This window comes from Propithecus coquereli, unplaced genomic scaffold, assembly GCF_000956105.1.
Source record: "Propithecus coquereli isolate 6110/MARCELLA unplaced genomic scaffold, Pcoq_1.0 Scaffold838, whole genome shotgun sequence".
Taxonomy (NCBI): domain Eukaryota; kingdom Metazoa; phylum Chordata; class Mammalia; order Primates; family Indriidae; genus Propithecus; species Propithecus coquereli.
Genome location: NW_012154596.1, coordinates 548,077 through 567,988, shown reverse-complemented (window position 1 = coordinate 567,988; position 19,912 = coordinate 548,077).

The window sequence follows — 19,912 nt, the reverse complement described above, 5'->3', positions numbered from 1 at the left end:
TATTGGTGCTAGCAATGAATTTTTTGAATATGACACAAAAAATACAGCAACAAAAGCAAATATAAACAACTTAGACTGCATGAAACCAAAATGCTTCTACACAAAAAGAAAAATAAAAAACTTACAGGAAGAAAGAAAACATTTGCAAACCATATATCCGATAAAAGGTTAATATCCAAAATATATAAGAAACTCACAGAAATCAAAGGCAAAAACAATAATGGAAATAATAACCCAATTGAAAAGTAAAGATTAAATAGATACTTTTCAAAAAATATATACAAATGGCCAACAGGTATATAAAAAGATACTCAACATCACCAATCATAAGGCAAATGCAAATTAAAACAATGATGAGATATTACCTCACACCTTTTAGTGTAGCTAATATCAAAAAGAAGAGAGATAACAAGTGTTGACAGGGCACGAAGAGAAAGAAATACAGTACAGCTATTCAGCTGTAAATTGGTAGAGTCATTATAAAAACATGTATGGAAGCTCTTCAAAAATCTTTAAAAAACAGAACTACCATACAGTCCAACAATCTCACTTCTCTGTATATAACTAAAGGAAATAAAATCAGAATCTCAAAGAAGTATCTGCCTGCATCCCCATGGTATTGCAGTATTATTCACAATTTCCAAGATACGAAAACAACCTAAATGTTTATGGACACTGAATGAATAAAGAATGAAGAAAATGGTATGTACACACAATAGAATATTATTCAACCATAAAAATAATGAAATCCTGACATTTTAACAACATAGGGACCTGGAGGACATTGTTCTAAGTAAAATAAGCCAGATATAGAAAGGCAAATATTTCATATTTTCACTTATATGTGGACTCCAAAAAGATTGACCTCATAAAATTAGAGAGTATAAAGGTAGTTAGAAGAACCTGGAGGTGAGAAAAATCAGAGATGCTGTCTAAAGGCTACAAACTTTCAGTAACAAGGTAAATAAACTTCAAGGATCTAATGTGTAGTATTGTGACTACAGTTAACAATACTATCTTGTATCCTAAAATTTGCTAGGATAGTAGACCTTAATTGTTCACTACAAAAAAGGGTAACTGTGTGAGGCGATAGATATGTTCATTAACTTGGTTATATTATTCATATCACAATTCATAATGTGCTATGTCAATACATTGTACACAATACATAGTTATACAAATCTACATGCTACACACATATACATATACACACATGTATATATATGAATGATAGTCAAGGTAAGCTTCCTATTAATAGTAAACAAGAGAAACTTATAAAATTGTAGTCATTAAAAATATAAGGTCACAAGTGGGAGTTTAATATATGTTCAGCAATGTTCTAAGATCCCTAATCACACAGTATATTTAAGTCTAGGAAGTGAGGAGATATATTAAACTATATTACAAGTTAAGGAATATGAAAATATAGTTTAAATTATTAATCTCAGTTTACATGAGAAAAATAAAATTTTGAAGTAAAATTATATTAGATTTTTTTTTTTGAGACAGAGTCTTGCTCTGTCACTCACGCTAGAGTGCAGTGGTGTCATCATAGCTCACTGTAACCTCAAACTCCTGGGCTCAAGTGATCCTCCTGCCTCAGCCTCCCGAGTAACAGGGACTACAGGCATGTACCACTCTGCCTGGCTAATTTTTCTCTTTTTTGGTAGAGATGGGGTCTCACTATTGCTCAGGCTGGTCTGGAATTCCTGACACCAAGTAATGCCCCTACCTTGGCCTCCTAGACTGATGGGATTAAAGGAATGAGCCACCACACCAGCCAGATTTTTTTTATATTTACAAAGATTTTTAGTGTTCTGATAAAATTTCTGATCATGAATTTCAACAAGATAACAATGGAACCCTTCATATGATAGGAAATCATAAAGTAGAAAATGTACACCTGTCCCTTGTGTTCCTGGGATTTCTGAAGCAAATCTCAATAACACCACTACTCACACACATTTCAACATGATGCTAAAAGCAACAAAAATCATTTAAAATAGAGTTCCTCAAAAATACACACAGATATTCCGTTGTCCCCAAAAGCAATGAAAGATCACTTAGATCATGCACTTATAAGCCATCACCTAGATCAGGCACTTATAAGCCATGAAGAGGACTTTGGCTTGAAGGATGATCACTGAAAAGAAGAAGAGTTCTTAGAAAATTTTAGAGCATGAGACAGAAGATGCTCCTATGTCACAGCAAGCAAAAGAAATACAGGCATCTCAGAAACCATTTCCATTGCAGCAGAGCTTCCCAAGCCACATTTTAAGATTCGGCTTTCTCCTAGACCTCTGGATCTCTCATGTGTGTCATCTGCTTTATTCACTCCCAGCTACCTGGGTGTTTGGCTACTATCTCATGTCTCTTCACATCCCAGGGCTCTTTCCTTTGCTCCAGACAGGCAATCAGATCCAGCATAAAGGCAGCAAGACCTATTTTATTAGAAAAAATTAACATGACTCTTCCTAGGATTCTCCAATTACCAACCCAATACTATGCTTACTAAAGAAGAGTGAACATTGGCCGGGCGCAGTGGCTCACGCCTGTAATCCTAGCACTCTGGGAGGCCGAGGCAGGAGGATTACTTGAGCTCAGGAGTTCGAGACCAGCCTGAGCAAGAGCAAGACCCCATCTCTACTAAAATAGAAAGAAATTAGCCACACAACTAAAAATATAAAAAATTAGCCGGGCATGGTGGCACGTGTCTGTAGTCCTGAATCAAAAATTAATTGTAAAAATTGGATGTTGCTGTGAGCTAGGCTGATGCCACGGCACTCCAGCCTGGGCAACAGAGTGAGACTCTGTCTCAAAAAAAAAAAAAAAAAGTTTCAAGAAGAGTGAACATTATAGAAGTTTCTAAAAAATTCCCAGAATGCCATTTCCTGAAAAAAAATTAGAATATTTAGGAAATATTTTAAATTTGTGCATCGTTACCTCCAATATCCAGTACTACTGAATCAAAAATTAATTGTAAAAATTGGATGTTAAGGTCTGGGCAATAATGCTTTATATCACTAAATTTCTAGAATTGTCACCAATCTAAAGTGAAGTATACAGATTAGTTCAAGAGAGGGGAAGGTTCATGTCAATATAAAAATCTTGAAGACTTTCTTTTCTATACCAACAAGCCTCCAAGTTTTCCTTGAAAGCAGGGATAAAAAACTCATTCATGAAAATCAGCAGAAAGTCCCAAAAAAGATTCTACAAAGAAAGGAAATAAAATCCTTAGGGTAAATTACAAATCTTAAAGGGAAGTTATCCTCACCCAGGAAGACCAAGTTTCTGTAGTTCTCAAACATCACATTTCTACACAAATCCCTCTGAGCAGGGTCCAGGCATGCCCACCCACACAGAGAGAAGTTGATGGTCACATCACTGAATGTCACCAGTTTCTGGAAAAAAATACATATTTACCAAGCAGCCATGGGAAACATTCTTAATTTGAGTAAAGGTAAAATAAGAGAGTGAAAACAACTAGTTCCGACTTACAAGAGTGACTGGAATTATCCAATAATTAACATAGTAATACTCACTAATGTATTCTCTAACTCTAAGTACAGAGGATGGCAGAACGATCCACAAAACATGTAGATACTATACATTTCTGGATGATAAAGTATAAAATTAAGGGCGTCAACACAGGTATATAAATTTTTGAGTGGTGTATATGAATCACATAGTAAATTGTATGTTTCTCATATGGAAAAGTCATTATGAGTTAGAAGGGTACTTGTGAAATTTTAATGCGTACTACAGCGAACTGGAGATCATATTAAAATGCAGATTTTGATTCAGGAGTTCTGGAATGAGGCCTGGGTTTTTGCATTTCTAACAAATTCACCAGGAATACCAACTCTTCTGGCCCAATATTTTGTCAAACATACAGTAAGTGATAGAACCTGGGTTTTATCCTAGTTCATCTGAACAGTAAACAAAGATGAGAGCCTTCACTTTTTGAAGCAAGCTATAAGAGAAACTAAGAAAGGGAACTTCCAAATTAAATGTACTGATATATGTACATCAGTAAGTAAAACCCCCAAGAATTTATTAATGATAAAAAGAAAAATAATTAACTTTATAGTGGAAGAATCCATCAGAGAGCACCGTAATCAAGTGAATGAAATGAACGTCAAGTGTAAGAGGACAAACTGATGCACGTAGGGCACACCACTGCTGAGATTAATGGCCAAATTTTGAAAAAAAGTAAATTATAATCTGAGTCTAATCATGAGAAAGTATCAGTTTTATACAAAATTCAATGTATATATATTTCACTGATCTGTAATCTCTAATAGTATATTTAAATAGTCTTTCTTTAGCATCCCTAGAGAGCACATTTCTTCTAATTAATCTTTTTCAGAACTTTCTGAGTTATCTTGGGCAATTAATGCCATCCTCTTTAAATGTGTATTTTTAATTCTTTTTGCTATAGAGATGACGGTGCATCCAGATGGGACCTCAACAGTACCTAGTCCCCTTCTTCACTGATAAACAAGGACCCAACCCCATGCTTAAGAGGAACTTGGGTATCGACACCTTCCCATGTTGATCTGTCAAAAAGGGAACATTTTCAATATTGCAGGCCATAAATTCATGGTCAGCATTTCTCACACTATGTAAAAAGCCTGCGTGGAGAGAATGGAGAGAAGTCTCTGGTATGTAGGGGAGAAGGATTTTAAAGAGCCTCTGGGAGGGGGGGGCAAGGGCAACATACGTAACCTAAACATCTGTACCCCCATAATATGCTGAAATAAAAAAAAAAGCCTCTTGAATATTACACAAAGGTGAAAAAAGTAGCTGAAACAATCTTGTTAGGCAGAAAGATCAGAAGTAGAGAAGCAATGGTTTGCAAGTCATAAATACATGACATTCTAGGAGTAAAAATGGAACAGTCCCTGACCTGGGAGACACCTGAGAACCAGCCATTCTTTCCTCTTCCTCCTCCTCTGCTAGGATTCCTTTTCAGGTGAGATTATCTGAACAAATCACAGCTGCATCTTGAGAATATGCCTTTAAAGACATCAGCATAACCCCTTCACATGCTACCACCACACCCACAGGCAGAAGAACCTTGAAGTGCTAAACACCTGCCCTTTGTCACAGGAGAGATTCAGGAATATTTAGCTCCTACATAAGGATCAAAATTTGAGTTTCTCCTTTCCTGCTGTCAGGTGCTCTCCCCTGCCAGACACCAGCAATTTCTGCTGCAGCAATGGGAATATGGGTCACCCACCCCCACCAAACCCAAGCACAGCAGGCCCTGTGAACTTCCTTTAGAAAAAAAGGCTGAACTCAATTCTCATAAAGAGATCTGGGTGCCTACATGTTTGACCCAGGCCTCACCTTTGAATTACCTGGGGCACTTAGTTAAAACCACATGGATGGTCCCATGCACACCAATAGACAGAAGCTGTGGGGAGGGCACAGGTGATGGTGTTTCTTCAAACTGGCCATGTGATCCTAATTGGAAGCCTGGGTTGAGAGCCACTTAGCTGAGCATTGCCTCTCAAGCTTCAACGTGCACAGAAACCATTTGGTATTCAGGCCCCATGCTGGGAATTCCCCAGCTGACAGGGCTGAAGACAGGGTGTCCCGCAGGAATGAGAAAAGAGACAATAGAGGAGAAAGAGTGGGGTCAGGCGACTTAAGGCTTTCCAGACCAAGAGCCCTGAGAGTAATTACTCACTCGTATTTATTCATCCCAAGAACAAAAGATCATCATAAATCATACAAGCAAACATGTTCTAAAGATATCCCACGAACAATGTTCTAAAGATTTCCATAAAGACTACATGTTCTAAAGATATCCCACAGGCGAGCAATGTTCTAAAGATTTCCATAAAGATTACAATAACTGGGTATACGTCATACAGGCAAGCTTTAAGGATTACTTATAAAGATTAAGATATCCAGGTATACATAATCTCAGCAAAGATATCTCTAGCCTAAAACTAAACAAGAACATAGATTTGGGATTGCGGACAGGCTAGTTTTCCAGTAGGTTGGACATTCCTAATTGCAGTCCCGGAGCAGTTTTCCACCCCAGGAGAGAAACTGTTTTCAGTTCCTCTTGCCCTTGGAATGTCTTCACCATTTGGAAAACAGCCACACTCATGCAGACTGTCACATCTGCAGAGGTCCCTAGGCCAGCAATATCCCTAGGCCACCCTAACATTTCTAAGCTACCCCAACAGCCCCAGGCTAAGTAACATGACTTTGCAGGTGTGGAAGGGGTCCGTGGATCGTCTTCATTAATAGGTCTCCTGTTAATGCTGATGGGGCTTTCCCAGACCTGTCAGCAATTGCACTCAGCTAGAGACAGCAGGCACAGCACAGAGTCCCTTACACCCAATACTTCTGTCACAGCATAAATACTTTTGTTCCAAGTAAAGACCATCAATTACCATCCTGAAACAACATTCTCTGCTGGCCCTTTAAAGTTTACAGATGTTGGAGAAGGTAACTATCTGAGGAAGTCTGCTTTTGGAAAACAACATGTGCACATGCATGAATGCAGCGTTAACACTGGCCGTGTACTATGTGCGCACAAGTGTGCTGCGGTGCACTGTGCTGGGACCCTCACATCGTCTATGTTAATCCTCATAACACCCTGGGAGTCAGGAACTAAGTGTTTCATAATTCCCAGCAGGATCTAGATCTTGGGTCTAGCTTTTCAATTTTTCTTCTATTTCTTTGTAAATGATGAAATAAAAATTATACAGAATAAAAGATATACACGGATGGGAGAGACATGGAAAAGAAGGGTGGAGAAGTAATACAAAGACTTTTCGCTGTTGTATTTATATTTACTTTCTTGTAACTTGTAGAGTATCTACTGGATCTAAAGGAATAGAAAACAGGTTGATGGGTCAAATGTCTCTAGAAGCAAAGGTTTTAATGAAAAAAACAGAAATTAAATTACCAAAATATACAGTTCTTTGTATCCATTTCCCTGCTTTTGCATTTTGGGAAATTATGAGCAGCAGCTCTGGAGAGATGGTAGGAGCAGCCACCCCAAATTCTGATCTACTCTAATCAGCTCTGTGAGGTAGGGACAGACCTTGACAAGGCTCAGAAAAGGGTGGATCTGGGCAGAGCTGGGACAGGGAGCAGAGTGGAAAACCTGTGGCCTCAACACCACATGTCACCCTCCAGATCCCCAAGTGTGACCACTTGACCAAATCCAAACTTCACAGAACAAATCCCTTTATTAAAAGGATTTTTTTCTGTAAAATTTGGATTCAGTCCAAAGGACACACTCAAAGATTCAGAAGGCCACATGTGGCCCCAAGGCTGCAGGTTCCCCAGCCCTGCAGGCTACTATTTTAATTTATGTCTTTTCTAAGCTTGCCCAACAGAAATTCTACTTCCAGAGTTTATGTGCTTTTAATCATCATTTTGAAGTACTTTCTTGTCTATTTCACAACATAAAAAAACAAGCAATTTAACATAGAGCATCATGGTTTTCTAGGACAATTACATCGGATACTAAATATTTATTCTGAACAAGGTAAAAGCAACAGAAATGACAATAATTTTTCTTTCCATGGACGGTGACATCAGAACTCACAACAAGGAAGTAGTCCTAAAAAGCCAAAGTCACCTGTATATTTCCCCTTCTTTGTACTGATCACATGATGGCTGAATTGAACCATTTATCTATTTGCTCTAGACTGAAAGTTCCTAGACAGCAACCATGACTGCTTCATCACTGTTTTTTTAATGACCATTTGAAATCCAGGAAGCAGTTTGTTTATCTATCAGTTTCAATCTCTAAACCTCTTCCTTGTTCTTTACTCAAGTACCAGGAAACTGTACCAACTCCCATCTGGGTAGCAACCAAGGAGATTCCTTCTGTGAGGGGAGGAACAAACCCAGGATGACACATTCCTCTCCTTTTGAAATGGAAGGAGAATTAGACCCTGTTGTCAACCTGACCCCAGTTTGCACAGGACATCCCCAATGTCTTAAAGACTCCCAGGTGCTGGTGACAGGGTCCCCAGTGCACCTGGCCTGTTGCCCCCATGGTGATCCATGCAGAAGAGACTCAGGCTGACTCTGTGGATTCAGGATAGAGAATAAGCCTGCCCTGGTGAAGCCATCAATCATGGATCCAGGTGTGATATCACCTGTCCCAATCAGCTAACTCTGGGGTAAGAGGATGGAGAATACCCTACTGCAGTAGGTGTAACACAGTGTCTAGGCAGGGGAAGTTGTGGTCATGGATCTGGATATTTTGTGGTTCTGACCTTTGTATGTTAATCAATCTTCTCCTTTTTTATGTTGTATCAAGGTAGGGTCTGGTGTCTCTCGAAGTGTTCGATTTGATGCTGATAATGGTATTTACTTAGAGGTTATACAGTGAGCACTGGGAGACATTTAAAGAACTAAAGCAGGTAGCTGGACAAGATCTGGAAAACTCCAAGGGCTCCACCTGGAGAGAGGCCTTCCAGGTTTACAAAGTCCATCTTGGTCTCTTGTGCTGCAGAATATGTCTCCCCTGGGGACATTTTTGTACACCCTTAGTCTGAAGGCTGGCCCTGTGTTGTGAATCCCAGGTGGAGGCCAGGTCTTTTTCAAGGAGAAATTACACTGGCTCTGTATTCTTGGATTTTACAGTGAGGAGTGGGAAAATGGACTCTATATAGCCTGCTCTAGAGCATCCTGAGGAACTCCAGGCATTGGATTTAGAATTTGAAGCTGCAGATTTAGGCTCCTACAGAGATGGGGAAGCAGCAGCACCTACTGCACATTCCCTGGCATTTGGGAAAGAGGACACAGCAGACCTGGAGATTCTCAGGCCAACTTGGCATGCATGCACCCATCTGGGTGGGCATCAGATCCCCATGGTCTCTGAATCAATTTCATCCTGAAGATGCCAGGAGCACTGAAAGATGGGGCTGGAACGGCTGGTTGTCATTCCATGAGAGTATTTTTGTAGGAGTTTGGGCTATCTGTACTCTACAAGGTACTGTACTCCATCAATAGGCAGAGAGGCCAGAAAGCCTGTTTTTAAAAATTATAAAATGTATATAAATAAAGTGTTAGTATGTGACTAACAGTTAAAATTGTTTGTTCCAACCAGGTGCAGTGGTTCATGCCTCTAGGACTTTAGGAGGCTGAGGTGGGAGGGTCATTTTGGCCCAGGAGTTTGAGGCCAGCCTGGGCAACATAGTAAGACCCTGTATTTACAAAAATAATAAATAAAATCACTCAGGCATGGTGGCACATGTATACCCAGGAGGCTACATGGGGGGTGGATCGCTTGATCCCAGGAGTTTGAGGTTGCAGTAAACTATGATAGTGCCACTGAACTCTAGCCCGGGGGACAGAATGAGACCCTGTGTAAAAAAAAAAAAAATTGCTTATTTCTTAGGTCTTCACTGTGAATTAAGGTTACTAAAAGTTAAAATTCTGACTAATGGATGGTAACTAAAGCTAGAGATAAGAAGAGAAATGATTCTACATACAGAATGTAAAAAGAAAATAAGATCTGCTTTTTGGTGAAAAGGATTATAAAAAAGAAACACAAGAATGTGTTTTTTCTTAAAAAAGTAGTTTTGCCTAGTTTAGAGGTTAATAGTTGTATTAAATTAAAAAATTATAGAGAAAAATCAAACTAGATATAAAAAATTGGAGAAAGAAAAAGAATGGGAAAAATTGTAAGAAGCTATAAAAGGTTTACAGAAATCTTACGTGGTCAGAGCTGACTGAGATTGACTGGATCTATTTAAAAAAAGTTTTATTAAAAGTAGCTTTGATAATAATAATAAAAGAATAAAATTTGGTTTTCTCTTTTAAATAAGATTTTCATGGAGTATTAATAAGAGACAATAAAAGATTTTTATTCACCTTTTGAGTAAACTGTGAAAAAAGGACCAAATTTCTTCATCAGTTGTATCTTTAACCATGATCATTTCAAGTCTTGTCCTATCTTTTCTTGGAGATTTCCTTCTCATCTCCACAGAGTTTGAGAAAATCCTTTCATTGGAAAAATAATTTGTATATTTGTAACATATGGCCAATTTTTTAGCGTTTTCATTGTGCATTCCACCCTCAGTCTTCTGGACTGGTGGAATATACAAATGGGGTAATAAAAAGTCAATTGGCAAAGTTTACCAAAACTTTTAACCTTCCCTGGCCTAAGACTCTTCTGTTGGTATTGTTTAACTTATGTTTTATCTTGTTTGGAAAACATTAGCTGTCTCCCTTTAAAATAATAACAGAAAGGCCCATGCACTTAGATGAAGTAGCCTACAACCAGTTCTCTTTAAAGGTGATATGCTTCATTATCACCAAGGCCTTAAAAAGCTTCTTGATAAAAATTTTAAATTAATTAAAGGTTCTTCTTTAATTAGCAAGATCCAGGGATGAAAACATCAAAGATCATGGCCTCCAACCTGGAAGCTTTGTTTATTGGAAACACCTTCAAATAAAAGATTCCTTCCTACCCCCAAAGCAATCACCGCAGCAACAAAAATAAATAAATGGGATCTGATCAAATTAAAAAGCTTTTGCACGGCCAAAGAAACTATTATTAGAGCGAATAGACAGCCTACAGAATGGGAGAAAATATTTGCTCTCTACACATTTGATAAAGGGCTCATAACCAGAATCTATCTAGAACTCAAAAAAATCAACCAGAAAAAATCAAACCCCACCAACAAATTGGCAAAGGAAATGAACAGAAACTTCTCAAAAGAAGACAGAATAATGGCTAGCAAACATATAAAAAAATGCTCAGCATCTCTAATCATTAGAGAAATGCAAATCAAAACCACAATGAGATATCACCTAACCCCAGTGAGATTGGCCTCTATAAAAAAATCCCAAAACAACAAATGCTGGAGAGGATGTGGAGAGACAGGAACACTCTTACACTGCTGGTGGGACTGCAAATTAGTGCAACCTCTGTGGAAAAGAATTTGGAGACACCTCAAAGAGCTAAAAATAGAAATACCATTCGATCCAGCAATAGCACTTTTAGGCATCTACCCAAAAGAGCAAAAAACATTCTATGATAAAGACATCTGCCCCCGAATGTTTATGGCAGCACAATTCACTATTGTAAGGATGTGGAAACAACCCAAGTGCCGATCAATTCATGAGTGGATCATTAAAATTTGGTATATGTATACAATGGAATATTACTCAATCATAAGAAACAACAGTGATCTAGAAACTCTTATACTATCCTGGATTAAACTTAAGCCCATTATCCAAAGTGAGGTACCCCAAGATCCAAAGAATGGGCTCCATTTGTACTTGCCATCAAATTGGTACTAACTGATGAGCACTAGGGTGCTCACATGGCAGTAATACTCTCCAGGGATTAGGGGGATGGGGGATAAACCTGCAACTAAAGGACATGGGGAGCATTGCTGGGGGGAAGGGCACGCCTCTAACCCTCACTTAGGTGAGGCAAAGACATAAAGTGTAACCATAATGTTTGTACCTTCATAATACCCCAAAATAAAAAAAAAAAAGATTCCTTCTTGCCTGGGCGGTGGCTGAGGCAGGAAGCTTGCCTGAGGCCAGGAGTTTGAGACCAGCCTCAGCAAGAGTGAGACCCGTCTCAACTAAAAATAGAAAGAAATTAGTTGGACAACTAAAAATAGAAAAAATTAGCCAGGTGTGGTGGTGCATGCCTGTAGTCCCAGCTTCACAGGAGAATGAGGCAGGAGGATTGCTTGAGCCCAGGAGTTTGAGGTTGCTGTGAGCCAGGCTAATGCCATGGCACTTTAGCCTAGGCAACAGAGTAAGACTCTGTCTCAAAAAAAAAAAGATTTCCTCCAACACCACTGAAAGGAATCATATCAGTTATTGTTGACCAATCCCTGTGCTGCTAAATTATAGGACAATATTTCTTAGGATATTTGGTCAGTCTTCTACCCATAGATAGCTCTGAAGAAAGCCAACACTGCACTAGTTCCCTCTAACTTTTCTGTAGGCACAACCACCAATCTATTTTAGATGAGGATCCTATTGGGGGGAAAATGCTAATTTTTCTGCCTAACCATGAGAAAGACAGCTCCGTGCATTTTATTGAAAGAATACCTTTGCCTTGGTGGGTGTCACTTCCCATGAATGCATGATTAGAAATCTTTCTGTAATCTTAGGAAAAAAATGCTGATAAGACTGCTGCCTCTATCACAGCTCAACAAAAATCGACTGATTCAGTGGTTGAGGCTGCACTAGGCAATTACATTGCTTTTGATTAGATATTAGCTGAGGAAGGAGGTATGTGATGGCACACCTCTTACTGTGTATACATATGTATTTCCCATGAAGTAGAAACTCATCTATAATAAATTAGAAAGAAAAGAACACTTGGCTAAAAGTCTCTACGGAAGAACCTGGATTGAATTTTCTTCATGATGTTCTTAGTAGGCTCCCTAATGGAATAGGTATTTTGTTATTGTGCTGGCATACAAATTCTTTTCTTATCCTTATATGCATTATATTTTTACTATACAAAATATTAATGTTATATATTATTGTTTTACTTCTTCCAAGAAAATTAAAATCATGGTATACCAAAGACTAGAAACATCGAAAGAAGTGACAGTAGCCATATGAATCAATGACTTGACTGAAGTCTCATTTTTGCCACTCTGTGACGCCAATCCAATTTGACTTTCGGGTGCTCTTTAGATTCTTCCTCACTAAAATGTCTCCTCCTTCCCCCATGTCAGCATCAGATGGTACTATACAGGAATGACTCTTACCATCAACAAGGAACACCTTGACAGTCAGACTGATCGTCAATGCTTATAAAAAGTATTTTGATCAAAAGAGTAAATAAAAAAGAATTTTTGGGCAATGAAAGCATCCTCTAAATTATTAGGCCCAGAGAGGTACAGGAATGAGGCAGCAGTCATGTCCCACTCTACCCCTTGACTCTTGAGCTAAGTAACTATCTCCAAAATCTGTTTTCCATGTGGACTCTAGACTGACTGACACTATGAGTAGCTATAAATTAACCTAACAATGTCACATGACCACTAGAACTTATACCCTATAATTAACAATGTATAGCTAATCACTAATCAATGTTATTTCTGCAAATTGATGAAAATTGCTAACAAACCACTTCATATTAGTCCACTCCTTATCCTCCTTTTTGCCTTTGAAAATCTACTTATAATATGGCCTGGACAGAGCTCACATCCAAAATTACTTTGATGTGCGTCTTCCAGGCAACCATTCTCAACTTGGTTCAAGTAAACTCTTTAAAATTATATTTTATAGCTCAGTTTCTTCAATTAGGTCAATACATTTATAAATTGTTAGCACCTGAGGGGAAAAGCAAGAAAGACATTGTCAACAGCATCGAAAAAGAAACTTGAAACAGTGCAGGTCCCGTTAGTAGTGGAATGGGTGAGTAAACTGGGTGACCCACAGCTGCAGAAGGTACCATATGTGCAACAGACTGAGGCAAAAAACCATAAAAAACCTTCACAGCATAATATTGATGGGATATAAAAGACAACATTAAGTCACTGAAAACTCAAAAGAGACAAAACTAATCAAAACTCTGCTTCATGATAAACATATGGTTAAATTACAAAGAAGAACAAGAATCAGTACTTCAGTCACCTCAGGGTGCAGAAAGTAAATGAGATCACAGGGAAACACCAGAACTGCCCACGGTTATTTATTTACCTAGATGGTGAGTCCATGGGGGGGTATATTCTTATTTAAACTCAGCATAAAACAATTTATTTCAGAATTATCTTTGCTTCTGAAGATCATATCACTCTATCCACTCAGATTTTTAAGTAAGAAAACAAAAATCTTACCCTCACATCATGAAATAAAATTGTTAAATGTTTGGGCAAACTATATATGGCAGCAAGATTTTATAAAAAATTCAAAACGAAGCAGCTCAAGTGAGCAGCCTACTTCACCCACACTTCACAAGGAACCTCACACTGAGTAGTTTAAAAAGTTCCCAACCTTAGGGTCCACTCTCACTGTGGAGATGTAGCCCAGGGTGACCCACTCCTATATAGGGAGTGAGAGAAACCTGAACAGCTGGGAAACTTAGTTTGGGGAGCTCCAATTATCTTGTCCCCTTCTCACATTCTGAAAGCACTCCTTCCTCCAGGGTCACAATTCTCACCAGCAATCAAACACTCATGTAGAGTCATTTCGAGATCTGACCTGTGATTTCTTTTTCTGACACCACAAGTGTGAAGTTTGCTGAACACCAACCAATTCTCCAACATTAACTGGGTGTCCAATAGTTTGATTCTGACACTACCCAGAGTCAGTACAGATCCCCCAAGTTCAGGGCTCAGTGCCACATTACTGCCCCCACTGCAGATGGGAGTGGTAAGCCCTGGGGCCCATCTATATTTCCGAGAAACTGCCCATTAATCAGGGGCTTCAAGTTCAATAATTTGACAGAATTACTCACAGAACTCAGCAAAACATTTCACTTATGATTAACAGTTTATTATAGACCATGCGCAGTGGCTCATGCCTGTAATTCTAGCACTCTGGGAGGCCAAGGCGGGTGGATCCTTTGAGCTCAGGAGTTCAAGACCAGCCTGAGCAAGAGCAAGACCCCATCTCTACTAAAAATAGAAAAATTTGTTGGACAACTAAAAATATATAGAAAAAATTAGCCGGGCATGGTGGCGCATGCCTGTAGTCCCAGCCAGGAGTTTGAGGTTGCTGTGAGCTAGGCTGATGCCACAGCACTCTAGCCCCAGCAACAAAGTAAGACTCTGTCTCAAAAATAAAAACAGTTTATTATAAAGGATACAGCTGGAACAGCCAAGTGAAAGAGATGTGTAGGGCAAGGGAAAGGAGCAGAGGAAGATGGGACATCCTGGCATCCCATCTAAAGAAAGCCCATGTCTTTTATGTTCTGCAAGGGCTGCCAACTGAAGGAAAAGGCCTTTTCCATTCTAATGTAGATGATGCTCCTTTTTTCACCTATCACAAATGCAGATACAGAATCTGAAAATTCATATTTTTGCCTTATAAACAGTTAGCTGAACAGTTTTATCTTCAGTGGTCAGAACAAATTATGTGTTAACCACACTTTCCTTAAGTTTCCTTCTCCCAAGCCCCTGAACTTTGACCTGTCCTAAGCCTGAGCCAACATACAACTCCTCCTTATGCCCCTCCTAAGAACAGGCTGACATCAGGGTGAAACATTCTCTGATCTAGAATGTGATTTTGCCACCCCCATCCTGCCCTCTTCCTCCCACATTCTTTCTAATCTTGTTTGTTCTTCCGTATGGAAAAAAGCCCTTCTCCCTAAGCTCTGAGATCCTTGCAGATCTTATAGTTGGTGCTTTTACTCTATTGCAATAGTCTTTTAGAATAAAGTTACTTTCAAACTAAATTTGAATTCATTTTATTTGAAAGTGTCTAGAATCAGCTCCAGGACAATAACAATTACACCATGGTAAAGGCATCACACCCCCACTTCCATTCAAACCCCAACCACATCTGCCTGTGGATCCCCAGCTTTCTAGCCTCCGTAGCTTCTCTCAGTATAAAGGGCTCCTTCCATAGTTGGTCTAAGCAGACTGGGACACCTGAAGGGGAAGTTCCTCAGGAAGAACTAACTATGCCTTCAATTACCCCCTTTTGCTAGATCAGGATTGACCTAGGTCTCTGCTTCCCAATCAAGGTTATTCACTTAGTTTTCAATGAGAAAACAACCAGTGTTTGAAGAAACCGGCAAAATCACTCAAATTCAGTGTTTATGTTTATAGGAGGGAAGAAAATTATAAGGCACTTACATTTCACATCTCAACACAAAGAGCAAAAGTATCTATCCCTTTCCGACAATAAACATGTCACTTATGATTTCTGTAAAAATCATTTACTAAACAATCCTATGTGAATACTTTAGTAAATGTTCTATCCCACAAAATGTAGCTATAAACACTGTCATCCAGATAACAGGATGTAAAACAGAGTCATCCACTCTCAAAAATTCTCCACCCTGCATAAGACAGAAAATGATGTTTTGGTGAATATTTGTAATTCACCAATTTATCTACCACACTTTCTTGTGGAAATGTATTCATTTTTCTGCAACCATAATAGTAGAGACAGTTTCCCTATTTCTTCTCCCTGCTAGCCTTCCCAAAGGTAAACCATGGGATTCTGTTTGAAATCACTCCAAAACAGAACAGACCTCAGAACCTTACAACACTCACCCTGGAGAAGGAAAAAATGTAAATAAGAATTGTCAACCAATTGAATATAAGACTAGAGATATAAGTATATATTTTTTTAGTCTATCCAAAACTCTCCTGTAACTTGATGCTTTTTTTTTCCCCTGAAAGCCACCTTTCTTGCCTCATTGGAAATATTTTATTATCTTTCAATCTCAACTCATAAAATACATCTTACAGTTAATGAATAAATCTTTTCCAGTTGACAAATCCAGGGAGGGATGGTGCTGACTGAAACACAGATATATGTGACTCAAGATCAAGTCAAGCCATCCTATCAGCACTTGGGACATTCTCCCAGCCCCATCCTGCTCATTGAAGGAGTAAATGACCACCATCCCAGGAGACACTGCTCTGTGCCTCTGTGTGCCTGAAGTGCACATTGCTTTGCACTGCCTCATTGGGGTGGGTTTTCCTTGTCCTTTGGGATACTTTATCCTCCCTGCACAAGTGTGAAAGAATCCAGAGGACAGGAATCATTTGTACCCTCTCCCCTCAATACCAGCATCCTACTGGCTAAGCTTCAACGTGTCTCCAAGGAATGGAAGGTCAGGTTTGGTAAAGAAAACCTTAATGTCCCAAGGAGTTAGCTTTTTAGATGAGGGGCATAATAGGAGTTATTACCCAGAGAAGCTCTACCCCCACACCTCAGGCTGTCCTCTAAAAGATGATTCAGGGCTAATATTCACTAGACACCCCAAGATACATGGCTTCTGTGGGCATCTTGGGTCATCCGCAGACAGTTATGAAACCAGGACCAGGAAAAGACAGGAGGGTGGGCACATCACCCTGTAAAGTTTCCAAAGAGTAACTTCAACCTAAAAATAATCTGGTAAATTATGTGTGCCTAGGAAATATAACAGGAGGAGGAAGAGGAGCACAAAGACTCCTCACAGGGAACTATCAGGTGATTTTTCTCTGCTTTCCTCTCATGTGAAATGTTCAGAAAGAGAAAACAAATATTTTAAAAAGAGCCATTCACAGATCTGTGAAAAAATGACCAACAATCAAAATACTGTGTCTGTTTGAAATATAAATAAAGGACAAATAGTTGATAATGTTATGAGTTGGAGGACAGTAGTAGGCATTTGGAAATGTGGGGAAGGAACTGGAAAGTTAGGATTTCCAACAGGCCCTACAATAGTTAGGCTGGGCAAACTGGATTCCTTTCTTGGACTTGAGGCTCTGTTTGCCAAACATTTGGAAAACACAAAGAAAACCAGCCCCCTCAGGGAGAGTTAAAATAATTAAATAGCGGGCAATTAGGCTGAAGTGGCTGTAGTGCCCTGGTTTCTTACTTTAGAAAACCTAATTCTAACTCAAATGCATTTACTGTAAATTACAACTTAGAAGAAAACAAGACTTAGGCAAAAAACTATAAACTTCCAATACAGTTCTGATTACATAACCAGAAAATAGTCACCTGGATAGTTCAAATGAGGTGACTACTGTGAACTAAAATAAAATTTTAAGGCTCACCCCGCCTTTGATGGCTGACAGAATGGACCCCCTCGTGGCCAAAGGAATATCCTAAAACTAAATTGCCTGCCAGGTGGAGTGAGGTCAGACATGCCTCATCATGCCCCCCTCCCTTCTTGGGGACATCCTTCGTAACCCATTAACAGGCCTAAGGGCATTCAAGACAAACCTGCAGGTCCTCAATTTACACAACAAATCTATGTCCAGTGGCCTATCTCAGATGAACAGCTCCTTATGTTAAAACATTCCAAGCCTTTAGACAAAGCTTCATGTCTTTAGCTAATTACAAGTCAAAGAATCTTTAAACCCACCTAAAACCTGTAAGCCCCCGCTTTGAGATGGCCCACCTTTTTGGGCCAAACCAATGTATGCCTCCCACGTATTGATTTATGACTTTACCTGTAACCCCTATCTCCCTGAAATGTATAAAACCAAACTGTAACCAGCCACACCGAGTTCACTGCTCAAGGCTTCTTGGGCGTGGCTCCGGGTCATGGTCCTCGAATTTGGCTCAGGGTATATCTCTTTAAAATTATTTTACAGAGTTTGGCCTTTTTTTCCATTGACACTACATAACTGTATCCAATTATTGAATTTGGTCCTTTTCCTCACACACCTTATAAATGCCTGTCCTTCAAGCCCCTCCAGCGACCCCAAGACCACAAACCATGGTTGCGGGCTTCTAGATTCACAAATTACCATTTGCTCAAATAAATTCTTTTAAGTTTTCGCTCTTCCTCAGGTTAATTTTTAATAGGAGAAAGGAGAAGCCAGGGATCTCACGGACCCCAGTTCCTCCCACACATGAACGCCGCACACCGAGTAGGAATCCCCCCGATGACCTTCCTGTCCTTACTGCAGTCTGGGGGACACAGAGCGGTGGGTGCGGAGCTACACAGAGAGGGCTACGGGCTGCGGCCGAAGTAAACGCGCGGGGACAAGACAGAGAACTGCCGAGGGTCCCAGCTGCCCTCTCAACCTTCCCCCGCCCCACCCCCCGTGGCCGGAGGGCACCGAGGGCTAACGTGTGATGGTAGCGAACTTCAGTCTCAAGACTCTAGAGCTGACCCGAGGCCCCGGTACTCCCCAGCCGCTTCCGGCGGGCTCCAACCAGCCCCCTGCCCCCTCTCGGGACACTCGGGCTGCACATTCACCATTTCCCAGCTTCCGGGGTTTCCTGGTGTCCTCTATGAATCTTCCAGTACCTGCAGTTCACAGGATGCCAGAGGCTGTGGCAGAGACACCAGGGCCCACCTGCAGGATGCAACGGTGGAGCGGGGACCCCAGCTCGGTGCCCGTTGCAAGAGACACAGGCCCGGCTGGATCCCGGAAGCCGCCTCCTTCCTCCTGGCTGAGTACCTGATGGACAGTCCTCGCCTCAGCGCCCCTGACTAGGTAAAGCTCCAGGCCTCACCCATCTGGCCCTGAGTGACAGGAGACCCGATCAGACCGGGGCTGAGAGAGGCCAGAGAAACAGGTTTTTGGTTGTAGCTATTTTTAGACAGGGCTTTGCCCCTGCTTTGGAACCTGGCCCTGCTTGGGGGCCATTTGTATTTAACCTTGAATATAAATTACAAATTATGTCCTTCTATAAATCATATATATATGTACACACATACAGTAAATATACATGTTATTCATAAATGGAAATAACATAATGACAATTATTTTAAAGTTTTAGATTTTGTAACGTTTTTGGCCTCTGGTCTTTTGAGGAGGCAGCCTGAACATTGAATATGGAGGCATTCCTTCCTCTAAGGCACCAATGTCAAATAGAAATAAAATGTGAGCCACATGTGTCATTTAAAATTTTCTAGTAGCCAAATAAAAGGAAAGAAAAATAGGTAAAATTGATTGTAATAGTTTATTTAACCCAAGATATCCAAAATATTATTGTTTTTCTATTTGATCAGTATAAAATTATTAAAGAAGTATTTTTTGGTACTATATCTTTAAAACTCATTCTATGTTTTAATCATGTAGCACATCTCAGTTCAGATCAGACCCATTCCAGGTGCTCAGTAGCCCAATGTGGCCAGTGGCTGCCACATTGAAGTGCACCTCTGAGGGGTTTGATTCCCATGACCTCAGACAGGTGATGGGCCAGAACCATGCTTTTTTGTCAGAGGTGAGAGAACATCCCCTCCCTATCATTATCTCTCCTCAGGCCCAAGGGTGGGAGAGATGGTGCCCCAAGAGAGAACAGGGGGCTGCAAGCA